Source organism: Dermacentor andersoni, chromosome 8, assembly GCF_023375885.2.
Source record: "Dermacentor andersoni chromosome 8, qqDerAnde1_hic_scaffold, whole genome shotgun sequence".
Classification (NCBI taxonomy): Eukaryota; Metazoa; Arthropoda; class Arachnida; order Ixodida; family Ixodidae; genus Dermacentor; species Dermacentor andersoni.
The window spans coordinates 8,518,797-8,542,142 of record NC_092821.1 but is presented as its reverse complement, the minus strand read 5'-3'; the positions used below and the strand labels follow the sequence as shown (position 1 = coordinate 8,542,142).

Here is a 23,346-nt window from a genome sequence, read left to right as displayed (position 1 = left end):
GTGCTGCCCCGACACGTGGCGCGCCACTCGCCCGCTTCTCCCCTTCGGGCCGTGCGGGGACCGGTGCGAGGATGCCCCACTACTCTTGCGTTTATTAAGTTTTCTCGCTCTCTCGCCTTCCAACTTCACTCGTTACTCGTCACTCGCACCCTCGCACCCTCGCGTTTTGGCGGCGTGGCTCCTCTTTCCGCTCACAGCGCGATTCCTAGGTGCAGCGTTCGATGCGGGACAACTCTGACCTGATCGCTGCACCGTAGCGCATCTGGTGGAAAAGCGTCCCCTGCGATGTGTGCCGAGCTGCTTCCGAGGAGTCATGCGTCTGCGTGGTGCTCCCAAGCGAGATAGAGGACGATCCTATCGAGGCGTCAGCCCGGCTTTCCGTGCTGATCACGACGTTTGGCTCGCGTTGATAATTACTCCCTCCGAGACACCGACTTCTTTGGTTCGTTCCGCTTGCTCAGGCGCACGTTTCGTTGCCGCGCCGAACGCTGCGTTGCTCGGCGCTCACCACGTGATTGGTGGGTGCAAAGTGCAATGCAAGGGCGCCTCATAAGTGTTAACGCTTCGCCGTGCTCCCTCACGGGTTGCAGAATCAAGCGTCCTTCCTTTCCTTAGATCACTATCATCATCTCATAAGTGATCGCTGCGCTGTAGCGCGCAATGTCTTACACCCCTTGGCGGGTCGACGGGAACGCTATCGCGTTCAACTCTTGAAGGCGAAGCTTAAGCCTCCTCCAATTTTTCTTATCCTGGTGTAGTATCTATGTTACTAAATTTGAAAACCAAAACATCGTGTGGTCCTGCCAATATCCCAAACGTATTCCTACGACGATATGCTTTGCCTCTTGCTAAATTTTTGGTTATTATTTTTCGCACTTCTTTGCTGACTTCACAACCACCCAGTGATTGGAGAACAGCCCGAATTGTACCCATCTTTAAAAAGGGAGACCACCTGACACTAGACAATTACCGTCCTATTTCACTAACTTCGCAATGCTGTAAAATTATTCAACATATCGTAGCTACTAGAATAACAAACCTCCTCGAGGAAAGCTGCGTATTGACCAAATATCAGCATGGATTTCGGAAGGGACTATCAACCGTGACTCAACTCGTCACATTATTTCATTCTCTGGCATTGACCCTCAATAGACACGGTAGGATAGACATGCTTTTCTTAGATTTTTGCAAAGCCTTCGATAAAGTTCCCCATAGCAAACTCATTTTCAAACTTGAAGCAATAGGCATTCCACAAATACTTGTTTACTGGGTTTCAGCCTACTTGAGTAATCGCAAACAATACGTTGACATAATGGGACAATACTCGGGCTGTCTTCCGGTCACATCCGGTGTACCTCAGGGCATCGTGTTAGGCCCTTTGCTCTTTATACTGTATAATAATGATATTGTTGATGTTGTTCGCCCTGGTGTAAAAATAAGATTGTTTGCTGATGATTGCGTTTCGTTTAAACAAATGAGTTCCACTAACGATTACAACGATCTCAACACTAGTCTGGGCAATATACATGAATGGTGTATGAAATGGGGAATGACCCTTAACACGAGCAAAGGTGTCTCCCTTCCAGTAACTCGCCAAAAATATCCGCTGTCATATACCTACATATTAAGGTCTTCACCATTACAATAAGTAAATTGCTATAAATATCTCGGTGTAACACTCACTTGAAACCTATCTTGGAATCTTCATATTGAGAATGTTTGTTCATCCGCCTTCCGCAAGCTTTGTGTTCTTAAACATAAACTTAAAGCTGCTCCCACTAATGTTAAGCTGCTCTGCTATACTGCTCTTGTGCGGCCAAAACTGAAATATGCGTGCATTATATGGGGTCCTCATACTAACCGCAACATTTATTGTCTTCAACGTATTCAGAGAAAGGCCGTAAGGTTTATTTTTAACACGTTTTCAGCATTAGATTCACCTTCTCATTTAATACAAGCAAATGGCATTCCCGTATTACAGGCATGAAGGCAAAAATTTAGATTAGAATTTCTTTCCCAACTTTTGGACAACAAACTAGCCCCAGATGCATCATCATATTTGTCACCCTTAACTAGCAGGCCCACCCGACACCACAATGAAAATGCCCTAACCCAATATTTTGCTCACACAGACATATGTAACTTTTTCACCCGCCGTGGTTGGTCAGTGACTATGGTGTTAGGCTGGTGAGCACGAGGTTGCGGGATCGAATCCCGGCCACGGCGACCGCATTTCGATGGGGGCGAAATGCGAAAACACCCATGTACTTATATTTAGGTGCACGGTAAAGAACCCCAGGTAGTCAAAATGTCCGGAGTCTCCCACTACGGCATGCCTCATAAACAGAAAGTGGTTTCGGCACATAAAACCCCATAATCTAATATTTAGGTCTTCTTATTTCCCGAGAACCATTAGTGAATGCAGCTGCCTTATCAATACAAGTGGTCAAACTGTGAAATAAGCTTTCAGAGCCTGTGTTATTGTTGCTTTTTTCGTTGGTGTTTCCTTTGTATTTGTTGTATTTCTATCGACCACCCTGCTTGGACCATGAGTCCGCAGTATTGTATAAATAAATAAATAAATAATAAATAAGTAGTGAGCTGATACACTGCCTGCTGCAGAAGCACCGTAGTCGGTAACGAGCTCGGAAGAAATTTCTTTGGATGTCGCAGGTGCACCACAGCCGTTCGCGTGATCTGGAGAAGTTTAGCTGAAATCAAGAAATGCAAACAAGCCCACAAAAAGGAAGCAGAATGACCTGGATGACTTGATGATGTCTACACTTAGAACAAATCAGCAGCGGCTGAATGAATCAACGGCGCTTGCAGTGTCTGCAGATGAGGATGAACATTTGCTAATGTGCTGAAGAGGTCTTCTAGGCAAACTCGATGGCCGGAAGAAGGAGGAGGTTAAGCGGCAAATTCACAGCCTCTTAGATGAGGCAGCATTCCCTGCGACAGATACAGTGCCTTGAAGAAAACTATCAATGACACTTCAGCGCCGCTGGTTGGAGTTCTTGTGGTGTTTTGTGTTTTTTGCAGGTGATCTGAGAACTGAAGGTGATTTGTGTTGAGAGGAAGTGATCTAAGTAATGGGGGAGTTTCGTGTTGACTGCTGGCGACCTGAGAATGCAGTGTTTTCAAGCGCAGGTGATTTGAGATCTCAAGGCGCTTTGTGTTTAGAGCAGGTCATCCCATTCAAAGGTGTATTTCGTTTTAACTGCTGGTGATCTGAGAATGAAGTGATTTCTTTTAAGCACAGATAATCTCATAACGCTAGATGCTTTCAGGAGACAAGATGCATTCTGATTTTGTATTTGTTTGGGTTGCCCCGTAACTGAACTTCCGAATGAGGTTCAATGTACGTTTCATTCCCTTATAAGCGTGTAAGAACGCTTCATTCCCTGATTTTGTTTATAACATTTAGGTTGTCAAATGAACTAACACTGAAACGCCATGCAGCGCCGTCATCCAAGTGAAGTAAAGAATTATGAAAAAACGCTTGTGTGTACCGGTGCCTAATTATGGGGCAGAGACTTGGAGACTGCCAAAGAAGCTTGCGAACAAGGTAAGGACAGCGCAAAAAGCGAAGGAACGAAGAATGCTAGGCATAATTTTAAGAGACAGAAAGAGAGTGGTTGGGATCAGAGAGGAAACGGGTACAGACGATATTCTAATCGACATTAAGAGAAAAAAGTGGCGCTGGGCAGGTCTTGTAATGCACAGATTAAATAACCATCGGACCATTAGTGTGACAGAATGACTACCACCAGAAGGAAAGCGCTGTAGAGTACGGCTCAAGACTAGCTGGTGCGACCAAATAAGGAAATCTGCGGGTGGTAGTTGGAATCGGTTGGCAAGGGATAGTGCTGCGTTAACCGACTCCTGCATTGGACATAAAGGGGATGATAATGATAATGGCCAATGTTTATTACGGCTGACATCATACTACTTAAGGAATCCAGCCACACCAAAACTAAACGTAACATTTAGCGCATCTTATGGTATGAAGTAGTCTGTTACATAAAAAGGAAGTGCAAAAAATTTGTACAGATCGAAATTTGCACCTAAACCCATTGCCAGCTCCCTGAACCAGGGCCATGAAAATAGCATAGCAGTCTCTCACTTCTGCGGCTTTCTTAGAGTAAGTATTACAGTCTTGCTGATTTATTTGTCCGAGGGGCTCTGTGCTGTTCCTCCATTCTCTCGGGATATCAACACCTGCACTGGCCCTGCGGTCTTCAAACTGTGGTGGGCAATAAGCACCTGGCAGCCTCTCCTCCTGCATCAAGTAATTGTGCAGAGAACAGCAAGAAGCTAAGACTGCAACTGCATCATCTGGCAGCAGACTCGTGCAATTACGCCGCACCCTCCATTGTGCACATGAAATGGCGAAATCATTTTGTATACACCGTCGTGCTCTTGATAGCCTGTAATTATGCACCATTTTTGTTGAGTTTTGTGGTTGAACTCCAACGTATGATTTCATCGAGTTCAGCTTCAGGGGAAAAGTCCCCTACCATCACAAACGGGAGCACTGGGCTATCATTCGGCGAGGCTGCGGGGGTTGGGAACATTACGTCTACATTATCAACAAAGTCTCCTAGCTCAGACGTAGAAAGCGCACCGCCGTCGCTTTATTTATTTATTTATTCATTTATTTATTTATTTATTTGCAGACATAGAACATACAGAAATACCAGAACTGGTTGGACCCATTACCACAAGCTAGTTCCGGGTGCAATGAAAAATCAGTAACAATTGCAAGTACAAAGCAAAAAAGATACACCACATGCATACAAATATTTGTCGCATACCATTTAAATTGCATCAGCATACACAATGAAATGCGAAACAGTGAAAAGCATGTTATACTATTAAACATTTCTAAGTAAACACAACACACTAGTTAAGAGGATTTCAGGCAAGTTCCTGCATTATTATGAACACACATTAATAATCTCGACAAAATCAAAACACTAATACATGTTCAGCAGGTGTCATCGAGTTACTAAAGAAAATAAAGGACATCATGGTTGTTAACATTGAAAAGCATTATTGAGGCTAAGCAAGTATTTCTTAAGCACGGGTGAAAAATTATGTGCTTGTTTTATTTCTGCTGGTAGTTTATTCAAAATTTTTGACCCTGAAAACTGTAGCAAACGTTGTCCGTAAATATTTTAGTTGGAAGGAGATTAAAATTACCGCCCGTTTGATTTCTGGTCGCACGAAAAGATGAGTGAAATATAGAAATATGAAAAGGCAGGTTGTGTTTAACAATGCTGAAGACACACGTGGCAATTTTTAATTTGTGTATCTTATCATACAGCAAAATATTCATTCTATTAAATAAAGTCAGACTGGTTTATCGTAATATGAATCGGTAATTAGCCTGAGGACGCGTTTTTCAAGTTTGCGTACAGGTTCAAGATAAGTTCTGTATGTCGTACCCGATGACCCATTACAATATGTGATATGGCTATGGATGAGTGCAAAATATAAAATACGCAGTCTGTTAGTATCGAGACTATGCCGTGCTTGTGAGAGTGCATAGCATCCTGATGCGAGCTTTTTACAAACTGCGCTTACTTGTTCTTGCCAGTGCAGATTGCTATCGAAAATCGCGCCAAGAAATTGAAATGAGTTGACTTCGTCTAATGGAAAATCGTTTATTTCTAAATATAATGATTTAGCAGGAAAGGTATTCTTACGTGATCGGAATACCATATATTTCGTTTTATTACCGTTAATCGTATGTTTGTTCATTGAAAACCATTTCCTTGCTGTTTTCAGCTCTTCGTTTGCCTTAGTTTCCAGATCACAATTGTTATCGGCTGTTACTACAAGTGTCGTCGGCGCACATAAGGGCTTCACTTATACCAAAAATAGGTGGGAAGTCGTTAATGTATAATGAAAATAAAAGGGGTCCAAGGACGGATCGTTGAGGGACTCCACTGCGCGAATGCTTAGGGGATGATGTAACATTGTTCATTCTGACTACTTGCACTCGTTCAAGAAAGTAGTCAGTAAGAAGACTGCGGAAACAATAATGTTGTAGTTTATGTAGGAGTATGTTGTGATCAATGGTATCGAATGCTTTTTTAGGTCCAGGAATATGACACACACAAGTATATTATTTTGGAAAGCTACATTAATCATTTGAAATAAGGTTAACACGTCTGACAAAGTTGAATGATTCGGACGAAAGCCACGTTGCTGTGGGCACATAACCTTGTACTTATCAATAAATTTGTGCAACCAATGTGTTAGAACTTTTTCAAATATAGTATTAATGGTTCTGAGCACGGATGTCAGCCTGGAATTGCAAGGGTCATTTCGGTTTCCATCTTTGAAGATAGGGACCACTTTAGCAATCTTCAGCTGAGACGGACATCTAGAGCAGTTCACGGAGTAGTTAAACAAGTGGCACAATACTGGCCCTAATATATCTATATTCACTTTCATCATTCCAATAGAAATACCATCTAGTCCGGAGGCTTTAGAGGCTGATATCTTACTGACTGTTGCCGTCACATCTTCAAGTTTAAGGGTATACATAACGAAAGTGTTAGGTACGGCACTCTGCAAGATAGGTATATTTTCTGATTCACTAAACTTTTCAGCCAGGGATGGACCGATACATGCGAAGTATGTGTTCAAATTCTCTACAACGTCTTTATCAGTGGTTTCGGGAAGCCCAGTTAGCTTGCGTTGTTTTCCTATGATTTCATTTAAAATTTCCCGCAGCTTATTTGTATTACCAGCGGTCTGTGTAATTAGGTGAGCATAATAGGCCCTTTTGCGCGATCGAATCATCGCGTCAGATTTATTCCGCTGTACTTTGAATTGCTGTAAGTAGTATATGTTATCTGTATTATGGCGCCATTTCTCATGCCAGTATTCTTTGGCCTTAAGTGTTTGAAGTATGTGCTCTGTCATCCAAGGGCACACGGGCGTATCATGTCGACCCTTCGAGACCTTGCGATTACTCCTATCTACCGGGATATTGAGATATGCAATTAGGTTAGTTAATTGAATGTCGATATCCTTGTTCAAAATTTCGCTGAAATTACTTCGAAGGATTTCTTCTCGTAGTACCTTGTAATCTGTTTTCATTGCAATGTTGTTTCTTATTTTTTTTGTACTAGTTGGATGATCTAAAGCGGCAAAGATAGGTAGATGATCAAAGATTGGCTCTAGGTAAACGCCTCCGGTAACCCCCGTGTCTAGATTTGTTAATGCGTGGTCAATTAATGACGAAGATGTTTTAGTTATACGCGTCAGTGACGTAATTATATTACGATAGTTGTAAAATTGCAACAAATAGCTATAGTCACGGTTCTGCATGTTATATGTGTTTAAGTTCATGTCACCCACTATAATCACTGGTTCATATCGCTGCTTTGACACTGCGCAGAAAATTATTTCCTGCTAATCGAGAAATTCTGCGAGGTTATCGCTCGGTGGCTGATAAACTGCATCAATGATGACATCACACTCCAGCCGAATGAAAGGGGATTCAATTTCATTGCAACTATATGTGGCCGCTGCAACATTCCAATAGGATATATTATCTTTTACAAAGAATGCAATGCCACCCCCGGGTGAACGTGAGTCGCGCGCGTTTGATTCTGTTCTGTAACTTAGAAGACAGATTATTTCACTTTTATGCAGCCACGTCAAGGTCGATTCAAATAGGTGGTGAAGCTTCGGGCGAAAAGCGGTTCAGTACAGATTGTCACCGACATCAGCATGGGGGGTTATGGGAGCAGTGATTTAAGCGCAACTAGGTTTGGAGCGAACAAACATTGGGAAAGAAAAAGGCGTTGTTTAATTCAAACGAGACACAGTTAGATTCATTCAACGAAAATAAAATTCCTAGTCAATATTGTATACTCGTGACCAGTTAAGAAAATATAAATTTAATTTTATTATTAATAATAAATGCATTTCTTTTCAGCGCCCATCGCTACAGGGGGTGTTGACGCCACTATCACTCGCAATGCAATGCACGTCTTGAAATAGGCAGAAAGGCGCACTCGTATCACCTGTTGAAATACGCCCCCCTCACAGTTTGTGCTTTCTTGCTTGTCGAAGTTTGTGTGAATTTGATGACGCGGGTAGCTTCATTGCTTCTTAATCTGTTCAGTCGAAAGTAGTGAGTTACGACCACCAGATAATTGTGTAGTTGTTTTCGTGCGACTGCGCTGGCCGACGGGCTTGGCATCCAACAATAGGATCAGCAGTCTACACCTAAAGCTTTCGTCGGCCTCCAAAGAAAGTATGTTCTGTGCAGGGATGCGATTTCGACAACCGTACGGCTGGCCTTTTCCTGCATCGCTTTCCACGCTCAAAGCTCGAAACGCCCATCAAGTCGAATGGCGGGGCATTTGAATATATAGCTCCAAAGGAAGAACAACAAAACAAATTTCGCGCCTTCGAAAACAAAATGACGTCACTTCTGCTTTTAACGGACTTGGCGTCACATTATTCTTTCTTCCGCCGGAAGTGTTCCCACCCCATACAGATGGCGCTAAGCCCCATGGACCGCCGATGGACCGCCATGTTTTGAACGTATGGGCTCCTATGGAAGCTTCGCTACCAGGTATATTTACCTTGGCCACGTCTCAGTTGCAATGACACTGAACGAATGTGCGTGTAGCGACAGGAAAGCAGAAAGCATGTGTGCGTTTTCATTAATACTACGGATATTGCAATGAATAACTGATGCAGATTTTGCTCTACAAAAATTCTCGATCTCTTTGATTGAATAAGCCATTGTTAACGAATAGGGTGTGCAGTTACAAAAGTACTTAAACTATTTCTGCTAAGTCTTCTGTACGTGTTAGATGCACTACTCTGCAGTTGTCGGATTTCTGCATTAGTATTTTTCCCTCAGAAACCCATGCGAACTTCCAGCCTTTCTCTCGTTTTTGTTGGACGGCTTTTACAAGCAAGATTTTGTTTTCGGGGCACAACTGTTCGTTTACGTACACTGGATCGCTGTTCTGAAAACCCAGCATGGCTGTATTCAGTCACTTCTTTTTGGCTGTCTTCAACAGTTTGTCACGAATTGATCTGGATGTCAACTTCACAACTACGTTTGGAGGCGCATTGTTCTTCGATGGGACGCGGTGAGCTACGTCAATGTCACCATCAGAAAGCTGGACGCACAAGGAAGATGCGACTTTTCCGAATGTTACGAGGACGCCTTCATTGTCAGCCTGTCGTATACCTCTTAATTCAAGGTTATTGCGCCTGCGCTAGTGCTTTAAATCAATCAGCTGCTTTCTCGTTTCCTCCAGCTCTTTGTTTAGTCTTAGGTTCTCTTTCTTGCATTCCAGGCCCTGGTTTTTCACTTCGGTACGCTCAAGTCGAAGGCTTTTTATTTCTTTGCGGTAATGTTCAGTTTTCGTTCAAGGGCCCGATTGATTGGCTGATGGATGCGAGCTCAACTTTCACCGAGTTATTCGTCGCATCAATGTTGTTCATCTGCTTTTTTCAAGGTCATCCATCGCTTCAACAAATTTAGAGGTGATCTCAACGAGCACCTTTGATACTTCTTTAATGCTAGCTGGCGCCTTTTCAACCAAGGCTTTAGCAATATCCGACAGAGTGTCAGTCTTGCTAGAAGCCATTTCTACAGTTAACTAGGCGCACTTGCACACCTTAACACAACCGGGTAAACACTATAGAGACACACTGTGGTACACTGTGGCAGCAGTGACAGCAAACTTCAGAAGAGGTTTAAAGACGCAAAAGAAAAGAATGCTAACTTACAATGTGAAGCAGGAACCGTTTAGCACAGTCGATGCACAGTCGATGCTGTCACTGCTGCCAAATGATGTCTCTGCGGAGCATTGCCGTCTTTATAGGCTATAAGCTGGTCACGAGGCCCTGGTGTCAAGCGCTGTTTGAATAGGAATGATCCGGCTTTGCGCAGTTGTCCAACTCAGTCGGTCGTCACCTTTATCGATGGCCGGTTCACCAGCGATGCTGATACGGTTTTCGGTCATTCGTGGGTGACAAATCTGCAATGTGAAGCAGGAACCATTTAGCACAGTCGATGCACAGTCCTCCCCCAGCCCCCCCCCCCACGGGTGCTGTCCCTGCTGCCAAAATTACCCTACCGTACCACCATGTGTGAACAGTCGCAAACCGGTAGGCTGCACTTATTGTTAAAGTACAGAAAACAAGAGTTGGGTAGTGCGACCAAATGAATGTGCTTTCCATCGGTAGCACCGACAAAGTTTGGAAAGCTCCATTTCGGCGTCAACTCTTCAGCGATTGCCTATAGCTGCCTTTTATCTGCTCGTCTGAGGACTCTCGGTTGCAGAACCTTCCGTATAGGCTTGCACACTTCCGGAACCAGCTGGGAGGCAGTGGATTTTCACACCCTGAAGCTGTAAGACAGGTAACGGTAGTTGTTTCCACCTGCCAAGAACCTGAAATAAAGAGAGCTAATATATTTCCTCTATTTAGCTCCAACTTCGGGGTTTTTTTTTTCGTTAGCAAAAAAAAAAAAAAGAAGAAATTGCACGGCAGTAGCATTTTACACCTGTAGTACATTGTGTTGTTTTCAAGTTCCATCACCTATGACAAACAGCGAAGTTCCCTTACAAAAATAAAATAAACTTTCGTTAATGCCTTTTTTGCACTGCAGTTTTCTTTGCCAAGACAGAACGCTGTACTTAAGGGGGCATGGCAAGGTGCATGACCCATCTGGGTTTTAGCTTTATGTCCTAACAACTGCTCTATATATTAGCGTGAAATTCTGCACGATCAATAGGAATAGCGTTGGCCTTAATTGGTGTGATTTTTTCACTGCAGCCCTTTTTTATTTTTTTTTATTTTTGTAGTTGAGAACCAATGTTTAAGCTATGATGGGAAATGTACGTTTTATCAGAAACAAAAAGCAGCATGACCGTCACATTTTGCACAATATTTCCGTATAATAGTAGGTTTAACTGGAACCTTTAAAAATGCTTTGCCGCATTCACGTCACAAGAAAAGAAATATTGCCGTCACATGTCTCGTACCGTGGAGGGTCTTTCTAATAATCTTCTTTTTTAATGATGCCTGAGAGATTTTTAAAACAGTTAAATTCAGATTACGTGCAAGGGATGTGAGTATAATCTGGGAAAATTTCAGCGTAATCGGATGCATAGTTTTGCAGAAAAGATACATCAAGTTCCACAAAACTTGAACAAAAACGTGATTTTGAAAAAAAACGCAGTTTTATGTTTGCACCTGCACTACAACAGTTCAATATGCCCCAGCACAGTACGCCCACTTTCTGGTGTCTTCCCCAAAGCCTTTCTTGATGTTTTTTTCTTTTTTCTGCGATGCTTCTTGCTTTCCGATGAGCTTCGCAAATTAGCCCTTTCAAGACGCTCTTTGTCAAGCTAGTTCACACCGACTGTACAGAACACACCAGGCGTGATGCCAAGTGTTTCCAAAACAGCGATTCGTGATTGATTGCCGTCATCGTAGTGCGCCACAGCATCGCAAGTGCAAGTTTCAAGTGTCAGTTTCAACGTGGCAGCCCCAAATCAGCTGATTCATTGGCTCGTTGGTGTTTTGTGTTCTGCCGTGGACACACTTGCTCAGAAGGCCTGATTATGATAAAGCCTGGAACGCTGGCTTGACTGCTTCCAGAACAGCAGTTGGCAGGCTGTTTTTATGGCAATATGCCGCAGTATTGCCTTCACTGAGGGCAAGGTTGTACTGACACCCTGATGACGCTCCTTTGGGGCACAGTCCATGGTTGGGCTCTTCTCAGTGGATAACTTAGGAAAATAGATTGCCCACACGGGCTTTCGCATGCTTTCTAAGCTATCAGTGTTCTCACGAATAGCCTTGCCGTAGTAAAATTGTAGGGAGTCAATATCCTCTTTGAGACTGTCTCTCCCAGATAGTGGAAGTCCATCTGACAGCTTCTTACCTTTCAAACTAGTCTTCAGGTTTCTAAGCTCGGTTCCCATACGCTTTTGCACATGGCTGACACACTCGTGCTTTTCAATGTCGTAGCTATATGGTTTTGCCTCTTCCACAGAAAAGTATGCCTTGCTGTCCCCGCCACCAATATATTTGGTGTATATCACTCCATGTTTTTCAACAGACCACGCAAATATCTTCACAGCACCCACAGCTTCCATACCTCCAGACAGTCCAATGTTTATTTGCCTTGCACTTGTCTTGGCTGCTGTCAGTGTGGAGATTTCGCGAACACAGATAGCAGAACTTAGTCTCCACTTCGAAGTGTAGCACCTTGCCTGTGTCAGCTTAAATGAGTGTGACGACACCGTGAAGGGATGAATGCCGTCTCGTCATCCAGGTTCCATGCACAGTAGCAGCGATTTCTTGTGGTTTGGAACTGCCATGCTAGTCAGCCTTCACCTCGTCAACGGCCCGGGTGATGCTTCGTGAAGAACCTGTCGCTGTTGCATGAAGTAGGGGCGCAGTGTACGGCGCAAATTTCGTAGGCGGCAGAGGCATGTTTACAACAGCGCATATCACACGGCCAGCCAGCAGTCCTTTTCGACATGTCCGTAGCGCAACGACAAACCATTCATTTACCTCAAACAAGCCTTTTTGTGATCGCTTAGATGTCTTGAATAAGCTAGTCGCACCGCATTCATCGCAACAGACATTCATGGTGCACGCCAGTCCACTCCACTCATCAATTTGTTCGTTTAGCTGAAGCTCACCTTTCCCGCATTTCTTGCATAATGCTGAATCCCGTAGAAAGTCTCGAAGGATCTCAATGTCAAAGAAACGAAATCCTGAAGCGGTAGCCTCTTCCACGCTGAATGTGTCACATGGCGCACTCACCCCTATTCTTGCAAAACTAGCACTTGGACGCGCCGGCTCCTCGTTCGTTTCTTTCCCTGCAAATTGGTTGCCGCGAAGCTTCCTCTTCCTCGTCCACTTACCTGCCGTTCATACCATAATGAGGCAAAATACCCGGCAATACAACGTCAAATATCATGCGCGGAAGGCGCCCACAACAACCAACAACCAGTAGGCTTCGATTCGCTATAAAAGCATCCCTGGTGGACAAATTTGCAATCGCAATTTATTAAAAAATGCCAGAAAGGGAATATACTTAGGAGATCTAACATTATTTAATATAAAAATTACGTAAACACTGAAAAAATGACGGAAAACAACATGTAAGCAAACACTCGCGTCTTTAATTTTTAAATACCAGGAGGCGCGGTTTATGGAGCCATATTTAAATGGCTTAGAGCGCTCCTACGCGCTCGCCGCTGCACTGTTTTGCTTCCCACAGTGTGTATTTTATTTTATTGATAAAATAAAAAAAAATCAGTTTCTTGGTCGATTTACCCTGCTATACTCCCTTAAGACCTTTAAAAAGCAGGAAAGCGCCGATAATCTTCTGTGGCTTATTGTGCCCCCGGATACTCGTAAGCTCCGCAAGGTTAGGAGCACGAGACACTGCTTTCCAGATAAACGTGTCGCTGTGACTAGAAGACAAAACCTATAATTCTACATGCAACTGCCGCTCTATCTCGGCAGAAACCAGCTTGGTTCGCCAAGAGCCAGTCCGCAGAGCTAAGCTGCGCAATTAGGGCAACGCGCTTACGTCCGCACCTAGCATCGGAAGCAACGAACATGACAAACATTCAAACAGTATGCTCACCTTAGCGTTATAGCGAAATGCTCAGCTGATGATCGAGATTCTCTCATTTGCGTTTCTTGGACTTCAATGAGTGGTCTCACAAGGCGTTCGAGGAAGTCAAACTGCGGCGGCGACATCCGCACGAAGCTGCACAACAGCATCGTGTCGGCAGTCCCGTCCTCAGCTTCGCCAGAAGATTGTGGAAGTCTCCGTCCAGGGATCTCTCGAGGGACACTTGGTGAACCCACATTCTTCTACGACGCCTACATCTGCGTCGGTTGACCTCATACATGATAAGCTCATCTTGAGCCTATAGAGCCTGCCCCTCGGCCAGCATTCGTTCGCTAATCGGTGTCATATCGAAAACTGACGTTTTTAGTTATGCAACAGCGCTACTTGGCTGGTCGTTAAAAACGTATCTAAGCGAAGTAATGAATGTGAACAGTGCGCAGTCTTTAGCGACGTAGCAGAAGTTGCTGCAGTTACGTAAACTGCAATGATTACGACATTGATGGCGGATGCGACTGTTGTCTGAACAGGGCTTTACACCACTTGGGTCGTATCTTGCCGCACAGCGATAACCGTCATCTGTATCTTTCTTGCGTGCATTTCGTTTCTTGAAAACGCTGCGCTCGCTCCATTCCTAGGTGTGGACAATGCTCTGTCATGCTGATAACGTGCATGCCGTTCGTGACTTGGGAGTGCCAGGCTCGCAGAGTTAAAGAAATTAAATGTGGAAAAGACAAGTGACATTATTGTTGTGTGGCAAGATACGACCCAAACAGTGTAACTTTAAGAGTGTAGAAGAGTTACTCACGGAATTTTTATTCCAATACTTCGACATAATGGAGACAAACTTTGAGCACCAATGAAGGCGACGTCTTCGGGCTGTTTAATTACAGGGCATCTTATTTAAATCGCTCGAACGGGCGTGGTGGGTGCGTTGCTTTGTTAATTTGCGAAAAAGTTTAGTTTCAGCTGTTAAATTGCTTTACCCAGGTTACCCCTAAATATGAAATGCACATTGTGCGAGCATACAACGTGTTTTCAGTGTGCTATCGAAAGCCAAATGGTGAAACTACCACGTTTCTTGGTTCTTATGGGGATTTCCTGGAATTTATGGGAAAAAATAAATATATTGTACTGGAGAAGAACCAGCAGCAAGCACTGCTTCAAGAAAGACGACGACAACGAGTAGCTGGAAGCCTTGCGCCTGTATTCCCGAAGCTCTCTGTCTTCTTGCTGCGGCGCTCTGGTATCGGAGCGTTTTATCAATTGAACTATAACGCCTCTTGACATTTGGTGGACTTGCTGGGCCCTTCCCAAACCTGGAACTCCGTAGCCAGACGCTCCCTAGCGTTTCTCCCATGCCTCAGGACGCCACGCAGCCTGATGTTCCCCTGGCATCGGCTGTTGTCTGCTCCGGTGCTCTAGGCCAACGAGATCATCCGGTCTTCAGCGGCAACGACGACCATGACGTGCAGGATTGGCTCTCGTCATATGATCGCGTGAGTGCGCATAACAAATGGGATGACAAAGCTAAACTAACGTCATCTTCTATCTTTCTGGAGTCGCTAATTTCTGGTTCCGGAATCATGAATGCAACATTTCTACATGGACAGCATTTGCCCATTGTTTCAAAGAAGTTTTCAGTCGGCCTGCTGTGCGCAAGATTCGCGCAGAACAACGATTGCGTGGTCGCGCTCAGCGAAAGGGTGAAAACTTCACCAGCAATTTTGAAGACGTAGTTGACCTTTGCCGGCGCATTAATCCCACCGCGCCCGACTCTGAAATGATCAAGAATGTCATGAAGGGCGTAGAGGATGATGCCTTCCAAATGCTCTTGGCGGAAAATCTTCAAACGATGGACGAGGTCATTACACTGTGCCAAAGCTACGATGAGCTTCGCAAACAACGCCTTACTACACGCCGAGGTGCCTCGCCCGACGACACGATTTCGGCTTTAACCGACAGTTCCAGTGCTGCTCCCGCCCACTCCTCGTTCCTCGACCGAATCAAGTAAGTCGTTCGCGAAGAAGTCGCGTGCCAACTGTCACTGCTCCTACTACCCAGTCCTCTGAGTCCTCTTTGTCCCTGGAACTCCGACGCGTCATACATGAAGAAGTCAGCGACGCACTACCACTCGCTAATCAGCCACCTTCAGTGCCGGTTCCGCTCACGTACGCTGCCGTCGTTGCCAGGCCAAGACCACCACCTGAAGTTGCGCACTACACCCCCACAAGCGGCTTATACGGCTCGCCTTCTCCAGCAGCGAACTACTTGTCAAGAAGCGGCTTCTGCGCGCCTCCGCAGCCCTTACGGCCATCTCAGAACTGTGCACCGTTACCTAGCCTCTGTTGATAATCCGTGGCGTACCCAAGACAACCGGCCGATCTGCTTCGCGTGTGGCTTTGCTGGCCACGTGGCACGGTTCTGCCGCCGTTGGGGTTGGTATCCTCGCGTTACTGCTTGATTTTAAGGGAATGCTCCTGACTCCCAGTCCCGCTATTCGCCACCAGTTGCGCACTTCGCTCCTTCATCTCCTGTTCCCCGAAGCTTCAACACTCGTCGCTCTCCATCTTCCCGTCGACGTTCCCTTTCCCCCATCGTCCGCCGCCCTCTAGCTGCGGAGGAAAATCAAAAGGCGCAGTTCCGGAGGCAAGAACTGCGATCTCTTCGAACTACTCAAGTCCTCGTTCATTCCCTGCGAACATCATTGAAGATTTTGCCGAAGGTGTCGCCGTTCTCGCGCTTGTGGCCGCGGGTCCCGCAGTGTCCGTGATTGCCGACCAGCTTCGTCATTCGCTCCGAAAAGTTGCGACGCCGTTTTCTGTAATTTCGCTATGCACAGGAAGCGCTGAGCAAATTGAGCCCCTAAGAACATGTACCGTCCGTGTCGCCATACAAGACAGTTTACACCACACTGTGTTTGTTGTTTTTCCCGCTGATCTCATGCCATCAGGATGGGACTTCCTCTCATCTCATCACGCTGTTATTGACTGTGCCCGTGCAGAACTTGCGCTGACTCCATTTTGCGGCAGTCCGTATGAAGAATTGCCTCCACCTTCTGCTCGAGTGTTCGTCGCCACCAACACTGATATCCCTCCTTTCTCTTCCGCCCTTGTACCCGTTTCCTGTGCCGCTTTCTGCGATTCCACAGTTCTCTTCACGCCATCTCAACTTGTTACACACCGTCATCCCTTCTTGCTTCCCTTTGCCCTCCTTCCCTTTCGCCAGGGCTCCAGCGCACTTTACGTTTCGAATCCGTCTTCGTGTTCATCAGGCTTACATCATGGCGATTGCCTCGGTTTTGCTGACGAATTCTACATGAGCTCTGGGTACGATATGCCTGATGACTCGACTCCTCTTCACGTTGAAGACATTGCTCTCCCTGTCTCTGCGCCTGCACCTGCATGTGACCGAAAGTTTGCTCCATTTGTTGATCCTAACCTCACTCCGAGACAGCGCACGCAGATCGTCGACCTCCTTAACCTATTCCGAACTTCTTTCGACCTCCAAAAACATTGTTCAAGACGTACCGCCACAGTCGTTCATCACATCGACACTGGCAGCCACGTGCCTCTACGCCAACATCCATACCGTGCGTCCGCGATGGAACGCCGTGTCATCGATGAGTACGTAGGAGACATGCTCCGATGCGGCGTGATACAGCCATCACACAGCCTCTGGGCTTTTCCGGTAGAGCTGGTCAAAAAGAAAGATGGGACTATTCGTTTTTGCGTGGACTATCGACGACTAAACAAGATAACCCGGAAAGATGTCTATTCTCTTCCCTGTATCGAGGACGCACTTGACTACCTCCAAGGCGCTGAATTCTTTTCGTCCTTAGATTTACGATCCTGTTATTGTCAGGTTCCGGTGGCTAACCCAGACCACCCGAAAACAGCATTTGTTACGGCTTATATGAATTTACCCTGATGCCGTTTGGCCTCTGTAATGCGCCTGCAACGTTTGAAAGAATGATGGATAACATCCTCCGGGGCCTCAAATGGCAGGCATGCCTTTGTTATCTCGATGACATTGTGTTCTTTTCCCGGGACTTTTCTTCTCACCTGTCCCGGCTCAAAGGCGTGGTCACTTGCCTTGCCGATGCTCGATTCCAGCTCAACTTGAAGAAGTGTAGCTTCGCCGCCCGGCAGCTAGTCATCCTTGGCCACGTTGTTTCGAAAGATGGTGTGCTCCCAGATCCAACCAAACTCCAAGCCGTTGCCGAATTCCTCACGACCGAAGACCACAAAAGAACTCCGTATCTTCATGAAATTATGCTCCTATTTCCGCCGTCTCATCCGCAACTTCGCCACCATAATAGCGCCTTTGACACAACTTCTCGAGGGTAACCACGACCTCTTGGCCTGGCCGCCACTTTGCTAGGCCGCATTCACGACACTGCGTAGTCTTCTAGCCTCACCACCCATACTATGACATTTTGACCCAAGCGCACCGACAGGAATACACACGGATGCCAGAGGCGTCGGCATTGGCGCTGTTCTTGCACATCGAAAGACTGGCTTCGATGAACACATTGTTGCATTCGCTAGCCGCGCACTGACGAAAGCGAAAGCAAACTATTACATTACAGAAAAAAAAACGCCTGGCTATCATTTGGGCCCATAACTAAGTTTTGTCCTTATCTCTACGGCCGCCCGTTCGACGTCATCACGGACCACCATGCACTCTGCTGGCTGTCGTCCTTGAAATATCCTTCAGGTCGACTCGCTCGATGGGCGCTTTGCCTCCAAGAGTATGATATTTGAGTGTTTTACCGCTCTGGCCGTAAACATTCGGACGCGGATGCACTGTCTCGCTCCACAGTGTCAGGCCAGCCCAATCATTAGAAAGCACGAATATGCGAGATCTCCCTCACCGCCACGGATATGCTTTCGGAGCAGTAGAAGGATCCATGGATTGTTGCTATGCTGGCTTTTCTGTCAGACTCATCAGAGCCTTCTACTGGCCGTACAATGCGTCGCCAAGCCCACCACTTTGCTGTTCGTGACGGGCTCCTATACCGCCGTAACTACTTCTCGGACGGGCGCAAATGGTTACTCGTGGATCCTCGGCATCTACATTCGGACATATGTGCAGAGCTTCACGATGACTCGCAATGCGCACATGCAGGAGTAATAAAAACGTACGCACGCCTGTGAATTCGTTATTACTGGCGCGGGATGTACTGATTCGTCCGCCAATATGTCCGCTCCTGCCTCGCTTGCCAACGCCGCAAGAATACCACTCATGCATTAGCTGCACCACTGCAACCAATGCCTTGTCCAGGACGGGAATTTGACCGGGTCGGAGTTGATTTTTATGGGCCCCTTTTGAGTACTTCAGATGGCAACTGCTGGGTGATAGTGGCGATAGACCATCTCACACGCTACGCCAAAAATTCGCCCAACGCATCTGCACGGGATGTTGCCTGGTTCCTTTTGCGTAACATCATACTTCGCCATGGAGCCCCCAGAGGGTTGCTGAGCGACAGAAGCCGTCTTTCTATTAGATGTTATAGAAGCCCTGCTTAAGGAATGCAACGTAATTCACCTACTACTACTGCATACCGCCCGCAAACTAATGGCATGACTGAGCGCTTTAACCGCACCCTTGGCGATATGTTAGCCATGTACGTCCCATCTGACCACACCAATTGGGACCGAATTCTACCCTTCGTGACGTGCCCTTATAATACCGTCACGCAGACCACTACAAGATTTTTCCCGTTCTTTCTTCTTTACAGACGTGAGCCTTCCTGCACAATGGACAACATCCTTCCATGTCGGCCTGACACAACGGAGGCTACTACCCTGCCTCAGGCTGCTACACACGTGGAAGAGTGCCCAAAGCTCACCCGCACATTTCCTTCGGAAGATCATCAGCGACAGAAGCACCTTCGGGTTATCCCCCCCTCTCTGGCCCCCTATGCCCCTGACTCACTAGCCTGGCTTTGAGTTCCCGCTACCAGCCCTGGACATTCACTCAAGCTTGTGTCCAAGTACCAGGGTACCTACCGTGTCGTCAGTCAAACGTCTCCTGTGAACTATTTGGTAGAACTCCTTGAGCCGCCTTCCGATAAGCGCCGCCGAGGGTGCGAAATCGTGCACGTTCAGCGACCCAAGCCGTACTTTGATCCACCTGTGCTATCTTGCCCGTATGTAGCCGAGACGGCTCCTCTTCTCCGGGGAGGCAATTGTACTGGAGAAGAACGAGCAGCACGCAGTGCTTCGAGAAAGAGGACGACAACGAGTAGCTGGAAGCCTTGCGACTGTGTTGCCGAAGCTCTCTGTCCTCTCACTGCGGTGCTCTGCTATGTGAGCATTTTATCAATTGAACTATAACGCCTCTTGACAATATATTTATGGCTGCGGGATCCTTCAGCATTGACGTTAGTTGTACAAGCTCTATTAGCCGCTACTTTAATGCTATCATAATGTCGAATGGTTTCATAAACACAATAAACGTACTCACGAGAGTAGCATTTAATTGCGAGTGAGTCCTTGACCTTCTTATTAAAAATTTGTTTGAGACGAATATTAAGGTCAGGTGCTTTGCCTTGTTGTTTTAGGGAGCATCTTCCCATACTTTTATGTCCGGGGCTAATGACACGAGGTAAAGGAAAGCCCCGAATAATGAAGTTTCAATTATTAACGAATATGGGGCTCAGTGCTTTTCGTAACAGTCTATTTCAGCTAGACTGGTGAAAAAAAGAATTATGTATACGCAGACAACGCTTATGATAAACTTCTTGCAATTTTCAAGGGATTATATCATTTGAATTTTCGCTAAAAGAGTGCAGATTTAACCGCACAACACGAAAACCGTGGATAACGCCTGCGATGCGCCATAAAATGAAAACAAAAGGCAAACATTAAAAAAGTTTCTGCAATCTCGTTCTCCGAAGGACTGGGCGGCCTTCAAGTGTTGTCGCAACACTTGAAAACGTTTTCACTGCAGTCCGCTATCAATTCACATACATTGAAGTTCCTGGCAATCGTTCTGACGTACTGTGGTCTGTATAAACAAACTCCTTCATGACGGTCACTATACCACCCTTGTTTCAAAACTGGAAGTTTATCGTAAATATATGGATGGATGATAATTTGGTGAGGCATTTAATCATTTTTATTGATATGATAGCAACCGGTATTCCAGCCGATGCTTGCTACTACATAAGTAAACAGAACGCTCACTTATTGTATTTGCTACCCATCACCACCCACGGAGTCTTATCAATAGTAAATTCTCTAAAATATAGTGGCAGTTGTGACATTTCTGTGCCTATGTATGTTTTCGGCGTTCATTTCATTCCTGTAACTTTTTTTACTGCCGCCTCGTAGAGGGGGCTGCGGACCCCTGTCAAGCAGCCGTTTCTATGTGCAGCTTTTACCTGCAGCCTCCTCCATCTTTCTTTGATGGAAAATAAAGACATTATTATTATTATTATTATTATTATTATTATTATTATTATTATTATTATTATTATTATTATTATTATTATTATTGTTGTTGTTGTTGTTGTTGTTGTTGTTACCACGGAGTAGTGATGCAGAAGAACACATCGGCCAAAATATGAATAACTTTTGATTGGACGAACCTGGGCCCATAAAATAAAGTTACAGCCAAAACAAAGCAATAGCGGCGAACACAGTCGGCGATTATCGGAATCTGTTCTGCGGGTCAAGCGCGTCCACTTCTGTGTATGAGTCATCGAAAGTTCCAGAGAAATCGCTGGTGCCCGCGTGTCTTACAGGAAGTTCTACACCATTCGCGTGGTAAATACATGCAATCAGATTACACAAGGTTTGGTGACAACAGACAGCGAATAGTACCATCAATAAAATTCCAGAAACTTCCCACCTGTAGGCACGTCCTGCGATGAGCGATGTTTCTGCTGGTTCTCTGCTGGTTCTTGATGCGCAGGCGGACGAGCTGTCGTGCTTCTTTGGTGCGTTGGAGATAGGCGGCGACTTCGAGGTTCTTCTCGATAGTGACGTGCGGCCGCATGACAGCGAGATTCGGCGTCGGCGTTCTGCCGTGAACCAACCTAAATGGTATGATCCGCGTTGTTTCTTACACTACCGGGTTATAAGCGAATGTTACCTGAGGTAGGACGGCATCACATGTATTGGGCTCGACGTCGACGTACATTGCTATCATGTCGGCAAGAGTCTTGTTCAGCCGCTCCATAAGACCATTCGTCTGCGCGTGGTAGCCAGTTGTAACCGCGTGGCTTGTCTGGGTGTATAGGAAAATGGCTTGGGTGAGCTCTGCTGTAAAGGCCGTTCTATTGTCGATGATGAAGACTTCTGGGGAACTATGTCGCAGCAGGCTGTTCCCGACAATGAATTTCGCAACTTCTGCTGCACTGCCTTTCGGACTAGCCGGCTTCGTTTCAGCGAAGCGGCTGAGGTAGTGCATCGCCCCGACGATCTACTTGTTTCCGGATACTGACGTGCGAAAGAATCCCAACAAATCCATTCCTATTTGCTGAAATGATCAGGAAGGAGGCTTGATCGACTGTAGTAATCCCGCTGGCTTAGACGGTGGTGTCTTGCGTTGCTTGCAGTCTCGGCATGTCATGACGTAACGGCTGACGTCGGCGGTCAGGCGTGGCCAATAGTACTTCTCTTGCATTCTTGCTAGTGTGCAGGAAAATCCGTGTTGTCCGGCTGTCTGATCGTCGCGCAAGTCGTGCAGGATTTCTGAGCGGAGTGCTGGTGGCACATTGAGAAAGTAGTTGGCACGGATTGGGGAAACGTTTTTCCGAAGACGGCCTGTGTAAAGAAAACAAGGACAGTCCGCACTGAAATGCCCCAGAGACAACGTCGGCCTTGCCTTCTAAGTACTACGCAAGTCTTTTTAGCTATGGGTCAGTTCGTTGCTGGGCGGCGAGTCGTCTGCGGTTATTGTTCCTGGCAAGGTGCCATCATCCCCTTCGCCTTGCACTGACAGGTCAATAGGGGCACGCGAGAGGCAGTTGGCGTGATAATGCCTCGTGTCGGAATTGGAGACCTGGAAGCTGAGATTTCACCTTGCTAGGCGTTCTGAAGGATCGTTTGAGTTTGCCAGCCAACAAAGGTAGTGGTGGTCGCTTACCATGTTGAAGTGACTGTCGTATATGTAAGGCCAAAATTTCAACTTCGTCCTTCCTTTTAACTAACACACTTCAGAGGTATACGCTACTAGTGTCGGTGTGAATTTCCGTCTCGGAGTCTTCCTCAAAGTTTCAAAGCACCGGCAGTGACTGCATCCGTCCTTTCATATCCTGAAATGTGTCATCTTGTCGTTTTTCTCATTTAAGTCGACGGCAGCTTTCGTGAGTAGAGTTAATCGTTTCGCAATGCTTGAAAATTATCTAACAAAGCACCTGCATAGGCACACAGGTCAAAGAATCTGACCACGGCCTTTTTGTCGATCGGGCGGGGGAACTTAGCGATGGCCACTGTCATCTGCGGGTCCAGTGGGACTACAGACTTGCTGATGACGTAGCCTAGGAACAGAAGTTCTTCGAACGACAGAAAGCTGAGCTAGTTGGTAAGGATTCATTATGCAAAAACGGTGAGGCGTGCAGACAGGACACAAGAGAAGTGGACAACACGAACGCTGTGGACAACACGATCGGCGTTCGTGTTGTCCACTTCTCTTCTTTTGTGTCCTGTCTGCACACCTCACCTTGTTTGCATAAAGAA

The 23,346-nt window shown here is 46.1% G+C and overlaps 1 pseudogene; it reads right to left on the bottom strand.

Moving 5' to 3' along the window:
• Nucleotides 1–10,012: 10,012 nt before the first annotated feature.
• Nucleotides 10,013–22,075, bottom strand: LOC140219969 (uncharacterized; annotated as a pseudogene).
• Between the last annotated feature and the right edge of the window lie 1,271 nt (nucleotides 22,076–23,346).